Source organism: Mercurialis annua, linkage group LG1-X (genome assembly GCF_937616625.2).
Source record: "Mercurialis annua linkage group LG1-X, ddMerAnnu1.2, whole genome shotgun sequence".
In the NCBI taxonomy this organism is placed as follows: domain Eukaryota; kingdom Viridiplantae; phylum Streptophyta; class Magnoliopsida; order Malpighiales; family Euphorbiaceae; genus Mercurialis; species Mercurialis annua.
In genome coordinates, this window is record NC_065570.1 from 58,690,964 (window position 1) to 58,702,625 (window position 11,662).

Consider the following 11,662-nt stretch of genomic DNA (forward strand, 5'->3'; position numbering starts at 1 on the left):
AACAAGTCTTATCTGTTAAAGGCTGAAGCCATTTTTTTTGGAGCACCAACAAATAAAGGGACTCCTAAATGATTAATGGCAAAGCACCTCGGCGAATAGGAGAATCTGCAGCGATCTATTAATCCGAGTAGAGTAGAGGGAATAGAAGAACCGAAATATATTGTTGGCAAATAATCGCAAGTGTACGATATCGCTCAAGTAATATAACTTGGAAGACCAAGTATCGATCCCACAGAGACAATGGACTTAATCACTAATTTCAAATATTCTTTAATCGGCTAGCTAGAAAAATCAATAGGATTTTGTAATTTAATTAAACTAATATAAACTGAAAACAAATAATAAAATATGATTTAAAACAATAAGATTAAAAAGTTCAAGGATTGATAATCCCAAATAAATAAGCAAAATTATGGAATAGGATTTCTTAGTGATTTTATCGCGAATCGAGCTATTCTAAAGCACCGAATCCCGCCCTCTCAAGCCTCAAAGATCCGAATAAAATTACAACCTAATTAACTAACCAATTATTAACTCGCTCTCACGATATTAAAACTGAATTAAATAATCAAATTATAATTATGAAGCAAACTCAACGACTACCTAAATTCCAACCCGCTCTCACGGCGTTTTCCTCTAAGTTCTTAATTATCTATGTCTATTTAATTAACAATCTCTCAATTAGTTAACTAAACACAATCTCATGAACTAAGTAGCTAATTTAATCCAAGCAATAAGATTAATAATTAAGACACGAATTAACACTAATCCATCCAATCCAAATAATTACCAATTTATAAGTTCATATCAACCCTCGAACAAGGGTTTTAGTTACTCATATTAAAACTGAAACAAAACAAGAAGGATGATGAAGAAGAAAGCATAATTAAACAATAAATACCGGAGTTGTCAATTTCGGAAAGAATCGTCTTGATTAAACTTGAAATCTTCAACAATCGTCTTGCAGAAACTAATTATAAACTACTTATAAACTGCTGAGAAACAGAAAACTAAAACGCTAATCTAAGAGAAAATAATTAAAACTAATGTATTCTAAATTATCCTACATACTCAATTGAGTCTAGTACAAGGTCTTTATATAGTAGGAGAAGTTCCGGAGTCTTCTAATTCGTATTACAAATCAATTTGTAATAGGAGTTGTAATTGTGAGTTGAGGAAGAATTTCAGTCCAAATCAAATCCTGAAGCATGCGTGTTTTACTCTTGTTCCGTTCGGGAAGCCCTTGGTTCCGTTCGAGACACAGCCAATTTTCACATGGTCTCGAACGGGAAGCCCTTTGTTCCGTTCGAAAAACTTGTAACCGAGAGCAAAGCTCTCGTTCGGGACACTCTTTCCCGTTCGAGACACAATTTCAGCTGCGAAACTACTAACTTCAAAACTTCATAACTCGATGTAGAAAACTCCAAATGAGTCGGTTCTTGAACCGCTGGAAAGCTTAGGATGTCTACTTTATTTCTTATGAAGAACATAAAGTCATTTGAAGTCATTATCTGCTCCAAAATTGCCAATGAATGCGCCGGGGTCAGATTTTCATGTGTGCAAATGTGCTTTCTTCATTCCCAAGCTTCACGACCTCGATCTAATCCACGATTTATACTCTTTATTGCTCAAAATGCTCCATAATCACTAAATAATCCTTGAAACACTAACACACACCATAAAGCATAAAAATACTAAATAATGTATGCATAATACGATAAAAGTGATTAAATACGCTTAGAAACGACTCGGAATATAGGAGTAATTTTACTCCTATCAAACATCCTCACACTTACCCTTTGCTTGTCCTCAAGCAAGAAATAAATCTTACTCTACAAAACATGTTAGAAAACTTAGCACAATCTTGAAAATATATCAATAATAGAAATCCCCAAACCTATGAACAATATGAAAAACAAACTTCTAAACCCGACAACTAAATAATGATGCAATCAAATAATAATAATAATTTTATGACATAATTCAATATAACAACGGTTACTAACTCATTAGTACAAGGTCAAATTGAATCACACTTCAAGCTTTACTATCACTTGCGGGACATGGAAAATAATCGATTTCTCACTTAGGCAAATCATAGCACAAATTAGTAAAAACTAAGCTAATGGCATCAATATTTCAACTAGTAGGGTATATATCAAAGAAAGCTCACAATTGAAAACATGAATACTCACCATAAGCTTGCTCATAGTCCCGGACTCCGCTACTTGATTCGGTAATCAACAAAAATCATATGGTCTTTTATTGGGTTGTAATGTGGCTAAGGTAAAAGGGTAGGTAAAAAGGGTTAAACAAAGGCTAATTATCAACTTAATATACTATTTATTACTACTATTAACTTCTAGGTTGATCTAACTCCGGTTTTGCGTTTACGTGAACTTATAACTTTCTTTTCTTTTTGATTTTACGCTCTACTCATTGCTTTTTTGCAATCTCAGAATTTTTCTCTTTTTTTTTTTTTTGAAGCTTTTTGCTTGCAAATTTCTATCTCTTTTTTTTTTTCTTTTTCAATCTTTTTCAAGGCGTAACTTTATCTTTTAAGCACAATGTAGTTCACTTTCTCTTTTCACTAATCTTGAGTTATTAATCACCTATATTCATCATAGTCATAACAAATAATATATCAAGTCGATAAGGTAAACAAAAGAGGTAAAACATAGAACGGTAAAGGGTAAAATACGGTAAAAACAATAAAAAGGTTTAAGGCTCAAATTGGTGTAATCTAGGGGATAAAGGGTAGTCTATTTAAGTGGTCTAAAAGAAAGGTTATACCTAATTGCCATAATCATCTAAGTGTTGAAAACTCAATCGTGTAACTTTAAACGGACACCGAGCAAGTTCTAGGAATAAAACATGAAATCAATACTCACAACAAGGAAATTAAGCTCAAAACTCTCAAAAGTGTGTAGTGTTATGCCATAAACTCAATTCCTACTTAAATTATGCTACTCATGCCAAAAGTTTAAAAACGACTATAAAAATAAACAATCAACATGTCATGAATCCGCATCAAGTTATTCAATTATGTTTCAACGATTTGAACAAGTCTAAATTTTGAATTCACCCTTATTTCATCGGATTATGTCAACGAATTATTAAGTCATTAAGCAAGCATCGCTTATCAATTGTTGAATTAAGAAAACGCGTTCATACATTCATTGATTCGGGGAAATCTAAGATTGACAAATTAATTAAGATACACACCAAATCAACTAACACTTTCATATTTAAAAGACAACGATTTAAAACGATACAAGACCTTGAAATAAACTAATTTAACACCTAATACAATCTACTAAAAAGAAAATAACACTTAATAAAAATAAACTAAAACTGAAAATAAAGATAAATCACCGAAAAATAACCCAAACGAAAATTAAATTTTTTCTTCCCCCCTCCTCACACTATTTCTAGCTATGTCCCCAAAGCTAAGAAATAAGAAATAAAAATAGAAAAAATTGGAAAGAGTTTGGGTTTAGAAAAACAAATCTCGCTCTAGTCAAAGGCCGGTGGATCCGGTGATGGTTCCGGTGATGGATAACGCTCTCCGCCGGCGGCATTAAAGTAACCCCGAAGAAAATCCTCTTGCCGATTAAGGCGTGCTCGCATTCGATCTTGCCTCCATTGTAGTTGTGCAAGACCAACATGTTGTTCACGTCGGATGTCTTCAAGTAATTTTTGGTTAGTTTCCCAACCAACCCGGTTTTGCTCCCATCCGATCCGGTTTTGCTCAACCAACTCAGAAAACCGTTGGTCAAACCCGGAAACATGAGCCGCTTCTCCGGCTTGAGAAGTTCCCGCGGGTGCCTCCTCCGCTCTTCTTTCTTCTCCACCTTCTACTTCCCGTGCTACCTCTTCTCGCCGTGTTCGTGCCACCAATCGTACCCTTCTATTATAGGGAATAACTCTTCCCTTCTTTACAAACCCGGCAACATCCAAATGGTTCGTATTAAGAGACCGTGCTAGAATGGTCTCAAAAGTCGCCAAAGTAGACGCCGTAGGCATACAATTGTATTTTTCCGCCAAAGCACGAATAATGAAACCATAGCCAATCTTGGATAATTCGGATGGAACTTCCCTCAATCGCTTCAATAGACGATACGCCGTGTTGACTTGGTATGCTTCTATCTCCGGATGCAAAATAGCATTCAAAGCTAGAAGATCACTCTTGGCCACCTTCGTATATTCACCACGCCCGCCAAACGAGTGCCCAAACCACTTCACAAAAACCACAATAGCGATGTCTTTGATTTCATTAATCTTGGACCCCCTTGTCCGATAATCATCACGATCCGTCAATTCCCTCCATATCTCCACTTGATCAAAGTTTTGATCCCAATCTATCAACCCCGTTCCCCTCATTCCAAACAATTCCACCAAATCTTCAACACTAAGTGTGTGGCTAGTGTTGTTGATGCGGAAAGAAATAGAAGAAGGAGAACCACTAACCGGTTTGAGAGTAGAGAAGAATTCACGAGTAAGTTCATCGTAAGAGTGATGACTAACCTTTGCCAATGCCGATAACCCCAAAATATCCAAATAACGCTCCACCTCATCCTTGATGCCAAGGTTCTCCATATCATCAAAATCGATTTGGAATGGAATTACCATTTCCCTTTCTTTGATACTCAAATATAAATCACCTTCCTCCTCCGTATGGATTTGGAAAGGTGCGTTATAGCGAGTAGTCAATATCGCCGAGGTGTTCACCCGAGATGAGGATGGAGCGGTTGATTTAGTACGTACCCTTCCCACGGCCGGTAAGGGTGGATTCGCCGCTTCTTGATTTCTCGTGCTTGAACGACGGATTGGTTGATTTTCGGCATTCTTGCTTCGCACCATGATTGCGGAATGAGAGTATTTCTAATAAATTTGGAGAATAAGAAGAGAAGAATATTAGAAGAAGAGTATGTGTGAAATAAAAAGTAGAAAAATGCAAGGTATTTATAGGAAAAATAAATCAAATCTCAAGATTTCCCTCCACTAATTTCAAACTCTCCATTTAATAACTTGGAATTGATTTAACGGTTTAGATCGAAGCCATGTAATCAATCCAAGTGAAATTGAAACACTAATGAATGGTTCGGATTTGCCAAATCATCAATCCAAGTGAAAAATTCAAATTTTTACAAAGCACAAATCTCAAAGAAACACAAGTTTCAAAAGAAACACAAATCTCAAAAGAAACACAAGTCCCAAGAAATCCACTCCACTTTAATTCAAAATTCAAAATTCAAATTTTTCAAAATTTTTGATGTTTCCCGAACGGGAATAATTTAATCCCGAACGGGATTAGGCTTAATTCTTGTCCCGTTCGAAACTTAGGCAAAATTTTCCTTGTTCCCGAACGGAACTATGGTGTCCCGAACGGGACAAAGGCAAATTTTGCCTAGTTCCGAACGGAACTACCCTTCCCGTTCGGAAAAGTGAGAAGCCGAGAGCTCTTTCTCGAACGGGAAGGGTGTGTCCCGTACGGGACAAAGGCAAATTTCGCCTAGTCCCGAACGGAATGACCCTTTTCCGTTCGAAAAAATTGAGGGCTGAGGGCTTTGTCCCGAACGGAAATAGCCTTTCCCGAACGGGACAAAGGCAAAATTTGCCTTTTTTCGAACGGGAAAGGTATTTCACGAACGGAAACCTCCTGAAATCATGTATATACCTGCAAAAACACACAAAAACACACCCCGGAATTAAACGGAAATAAATAAACAAATTAAAAATTAAATACGCATAAAAGGAAAATAAAATAAATAAAACAAAACACGTAACCTCTCGAGATTGCCTCTCGAGTGCGCTTTATTTTTGGTCAAAAGCTAGACCGTGGCCCGGAATTTATGTAGGAGTGGTGAACGTGATTTGGTCCACTACTTGATCCGTTAAAGGTCCAAGATACGGCTTGCACCGTTGTCCATTTACTTTGAAGATTTCACCACTAGAATTCTCCAATTCCAAAGCTCCATGACTTGCCACCGTTCGAATCTTGAAAGGACCGCTCCAACGGGATTTTAATTTCCCGGGAAATAATTTGAGGCGCGAGTTGTAGAGCAAGACAAAAGAGCCCTCCACAAACGTTTTAGGCACGATATGAGCGTCATGCCATCGTTTCGTCTTCTCTTTGTAAAGCTTGGCGTTTTCATAGGCATTTAACCGAAATTCGTCCAACTCATTGAGTTGAAGCATACGTTTCTCCCCCGCCGCTTTAAGGTCAAAATTGAGCTTTTTAATGGCCCAATACGCTCTATGTTCAAGTTCCACCGGAAGATGGCATGCTTTCCCAAAAACAATACGATATGGAGACATTCCGAGGGGCGTTTTAAAAGCCGTACGATATGCCCATAATGCATCATCTAGTTTCAGTGACCAATCTTTCCTTGTGTTATTAACCGTTTTCTCTAGAATTCTCTTTAGCTCACGGTTAGAAACTTCAACTTGCCCGCTTGTTTGAGGATGGTACGGAGTAGCGACCCGATGATAGACTTTATATTTCCGCATCAAGGCATCGAATTGCCTATTGCAAAAGTGAGATCCACCGTCGCTTATTATTGCTCTAGGAGTCCCGTATCGATTCATCAAACGTTTGAGAAAATCCAACACTACTTTGGCATCGTTAGTGGGTAATGCTTCCGCCTCTACCCATTTTGAAACGTAATCTACGCACACCAATATGTATTGCTTTCCAAACGACATAGGAAAAGGACCCATGAAGTCTATTCCCCACACATCAAAAAGTTCCACCTCTTGAATGTTGGTAAGCGGCATTTCATCTCTCTTTGATATGTTCCCCACTCTTTGGCATCGATCGCAATGACTAACAAAGTCTTTTGCATCACGAAATAGCGTAGGCCAAAAGAATCCGCACTCTAGCACACGAGCCGCGGTCCTTGATGTACCATAATGGCCCGCATAGTCCGAGGAATGGCATTGACTAAGTATAGGCATCATCTCTTGTAGTGGTACACATCTCCTCAAAATCCCATCTCCACACACCTTGAAGAGGTACGGTTCCTCCCATAGAAACCGTTTAGCATCGCTCAAGAACTTCTTCCTTTGGTGGTAAGTCAAATCCGGTGGCATTATTTCGGAAGATAGATAGTTTGCGATATCCGCATACCATGGCGTTTCCACTTCCGAAAGTACCATCAACATCTCATCCGGAAACGTTTCATTAATCTCTACGCCACTTATAATTGGTTCCGGAATCTCTAACCTTGACAAGTGATCGGCGACGACGTTCTCCGTTCCTTTCTTGTCGCGAATTTCGATGTCAAACTCTTGCATAAGGAGCACCCATCGGATTAGTCTCGGTTTAGCATCTTGCTTTGCAAAAAGGTATCGAAGGGCCGCATGGTCCGTATAGATGATAACCTTAGAGCAAAGTAAGTACGACCGAAATTTATCCAATGCGAACACCACCGCAAGCATCTCTTTTTCGGTGGTGGTGTAATTGAGTTGAGCACCCGCCAATGTTCGGCTCGCATAGTATATCACGTGAAGCTTTTTCTCCCTCCGTTGCCCCAATACGCACCCGAGTGCTATATCACTTGCATCACACATGAGTTCGAAAGGAAGAGTCCAATCGGGTGATGAAATAATTGGGGCCGAGATGAGGGCTTCTTTCAACCTAGCAAAAGCATCAAGGCAATCATTAGTAAATTCATAAGGAATATCTTTAACAAGTAAATTAGTTAAAGGACGAGCAATGGAAGAGAAATTTTTGATGAATCGTCGATAAAACCCGGCGTGCCCTAAGAAGGCACGAACTCCCTTTACGGTAGTTGGTGGTGGTAATTTCTCGATGATTTCCGTTTTTGCTCTATCTACTTCAATGCCGTCCTTGGAGATTTTATGTCCCAAGACAATTCCTTCCTCTACCATGAAATGGCACTTCTCCCAATTCAAGACTAGATTGGTCTCCTCACACCGGGCCAACACTCGTTCAAGATTATTTAAGCATATCTCAAAAGAGTCCCCGAATACCGAAAAATCATCCATGAAGACTTCCATAATATCTTCAATCATATCGGCGAAGATGGAAGTCATACATCGTTGAAATGTTGCCGGTGCATTACAAAGACCAAACGGCATCCTCCGATAAGCAAACGTTCCATAAGGACATGTGAAAGTTGTTTTCTCTTGGTCATCCGGGAAGATAAGAATTTGATTGTACCCGGAATATCCATCGAGAAAACAATAATAAGCGTGGCCCGCTACCCGCTCCAACATTTGATCGATAAATGGTAACGGAAAATGGTCCTTCCTCGTCTCCGTATTCAACTTGCGGTAGTCAATACAAACACGCCATCCCGTTACCGTCCTAGTGGAAATTTGCTCACCCTTCTCGCTCTCAATCACCGTCATCCCCCCTTTCTTTGGAACACATTGGATGGGACTAACCCACGCACTATCGGATATGGGGTATATAATTCCGGCGTCGAGAAGTTTTACTATCTCCTTGTGCACGACCTCCTTCATATTTGGATTCAAACGCCGTTGTCTTTGAGCCGATGCTCTTGACTCGTTTTCTAGGTGGATCTTGTGCATGACCACCGAGGGACTAATTCCTCGGATGTCCGAAATTTGCCAACCGATCGCCAATATATGTTGCTTCACCACTTTGACAACTCTCGCTTCTTGTGTTTCCGACAAGTTGTTCGAGATGATGATGGGAAGAGTCATGTTGTCGCCTAAAAACGCATACCGTAAGTGAGATGGTAACGTTTTAAGCTCAACCTTTGGTGGAGAGATAGAAGAAGGTGGTGTCACGCTCTCTCTTCTAATCAAATTTTCGGCTTTCGGCTCATCTTCTTTGGAATATTCTTCCTCGGAAGTTGCTTGTGTCTCCTCGGAATGGAATATGACTTTTGAAACCGGGAAAAGTTCTTCCACAATTCCATCAACCATATCCAATTTCATGCATTCCACCTCCTCAAAAGTGTTGCGCATAATCCTTTTCATATCAAACTCCACTTTGTCATCATCGATACGCAAAGTGAGTCGTCCGGCGTGCACATCTATCAATGCCCTCCCCGTGTTCATGAAAGGACGCCCAAGAATCATAGGGCATGTTTTGTCCGCCGCATAGTCAAGTACGACAAAATCCACCGGAAAGATGAATTTGTCTACTTTGACTAGAACATCTTCTACCACTCCGTATGGCTTTTTTAGGGAGTGGTCCGCCAATTGAAGCATCATTGATGTTTGCTTCAAAGTTTGATCACCAAAAATATCCCTGAAAAGAAACAAAGGCATTAGATTGATACTTGCCCCTAAATCACATAGACAATTAATTGAATTTAAATCGCCTATTTTGCATGGAATCGTAAAACTCCCTGGGTCCTTAAGCTTGGTGGGCAAGTCACTAAGGATGAGTGAGCTACAATTTTCCGTTAGGGAAATTGTGCCTTTGTCGTCCCAACTCCTTTTCTTCGTTATGATTTCTTTGAGGAACTTCGCGTATTGAGGCATCTCACGCAAAGCATCCGCAAAGCTTATATTGATTTGGAGTTTCTTGAAAATTTCCAGAAATTTATGGAATTTTTGGTTGTCCGGCGTCTTCTTCAATCGTCCCGGGAAAGGGACCTTTGGTACAAATGGAGGAGGAGGTGGCGGTTTTACATATGGAAGTTCGGTTACTTCCTCCTCATTTGTTCCCATTGTTAGATCGATCGCTTTCTCTTTACTTGCATGTGGATCATCAAGTTCTTTCCCGCTTCGGAGTTCAATGGCTTTTACTTGCTCCCTTGGATTTGACTCCGTTGTAGACGGTAAACCCCCTTGAGCTCTATTTTGAAGCGAGATGGCAAGTTGAGAAATTTGAGTCTCGAGATGATGATTGACGGAAGCTTGGTTCTTAAAACCGGTTCTAACTTCCTCAATAAGCTTGTCAATCTTGCTCCCCTCATCCGTATTCCGATTTTGAAAACCGGGTGGGGGTTGTGGTCGGTAGTTGTTGAAGTTGCCTTGGTTTTGTGGACCACGGTTTCCTCCTTGAAAATTTGCTCCTCCCATATTTGGGTTGGCGTTGGCTTGACCCGCATTTTCCCTCCACGAGAAATTAGGATGATTCCTCCACCCCGGATTATAGGTGTTGGAATATGGGTCATTGCCTTGCCTTTGCCCATTGACATAGTTGACTTGCTCATTTGAGTTTTGATGTAGGACGGGGCAATCCATTCCCGAATGATCGTGCCCATCACAAGTCTCGCAACCCATTTGAACTACCGCAAGTTGAGCATTCCTTTGATTTGCTTGTTGTTTGTACATCTCGAGTTGTGCTAGAAGTGTCGCATTCTTCGCTTTCATTGCTTCAAATTCTTGGGTTTGCTCGAGGGTCATGATACCCTTTTGAGGTGGTTGCCTCAACCGCTCGGTTGACCAAGAACAACTATTTGTAGCGAGTTCCTCTAGCAAGTTATTGGCCTCATCATAAGTTTTCTTCATAAGTGATCCTCCCGATGCCGCATCAATTGTTGCCCGTGTAGCCTCATTGGTACCATTGTAGAAAATAGAGACAAGATGCTCCCTTCCTAGATGATGATGCGGACAATTTCTTTGAAGCTCTTTGAAACGTTCCCAAGCTTGGTATAGAGATTCACCATGTAATTGGAGAAAATCTATAATTTCCTTGGTCATCCTCGCGGTTTTACCCATAGAGAAATACTTATTGAGAAAAGCTTGTGCCAATTGCTTCCATGTTGTGATTGAGGTGCTTGGAAGTGATTGAATCCAATTCCTCGCCTTATCCCTTAAAGAGAAAGGGAAAAGACGAAGCTTGATTTGATCCTCCGTCACATTATGGATTTTGAATGTGTTGCATACCTCCGTGAATTTTGAAAGATGGGCGTTTGGATCTTCGCGTTCCAACCCATAAAATTGACAACGACTCTCAAGTAGTTGAATCGTTCCCGGCTTGATTTCAAAATTGTTAGCGAGTATAGGAGGTGCAAAGCATCCATAATTGGCGTTGTCTACGTTGGGTAAGAAGAATTCACCCAAGGTACGTCTTGCGGGAAGAGGAGCGACCCTCTCGTTTGGCCTATTAAGAGCTAGGCCATCATGTAGTGGTGGTGGAACAATCCCCTCGTGATTCAACGGAGGGTTACGGTCGTCCTCCATTGTTTTGGATTTCCGCGCTGTTTTTCGGATACTTCTTTCGAAGGATGTTAAATCTGACTGAAACGGTTCTAGCGGTTTTCTGGCACGTCGTGTATTAGGCATACACTAACCAAAACTCCTGCGCAAACAAAAACAAGAAAACCAACGTAAAATCCAAGAATCACAAAGTATAAAAATAACTAAATTTAAATAGAACTAACTCAATCTAAGAATAAGATACTTTTAATTAATTTAATTGCAATCGTTCCCCGGCAACGGCGCCAAAAACTTGTTGGCAAATAATCGCAAGTGTACGATATCGCTCAAGTAATATAACTTGGAAGACCAAGTATCGATCCCACAGAGACAATGGACTTAATCACTAATTTCAAATATTCTTTAATCGGCTAGCTAGAAAAATCAATAGGATTTTGTAATTTAATTAAACTAATATAAACTGAAAACAAATAATAAAATATGATTTAAAACAATAAGATTAAAAAGTTCAAGGATTGATAATCCCAAATAAATAAGCAAAATTATGGAA

The 11,662-nt window shown here is 39.6% G+C and overlaps 1 non-coding gene across 1 annotated transcript; it reads left to right on the forward strand.

Annotated features, from left to right (window-relative positions):
* Positions 1-10,549: 10,549 nt before the first annotated feature.
* LOC126666447 (small nucleolar RNA R71) lies at positions 10,550-10,656 on the forward strand. Its single transcript, XR_007637946.1, has one exon. It is a non-coding gene; the product is annotated as a small nucleolar RNA R71 (small nucleolar RNA).
* Positions 10,657-11,662: the final 1,006 nt, after the last annotated feature.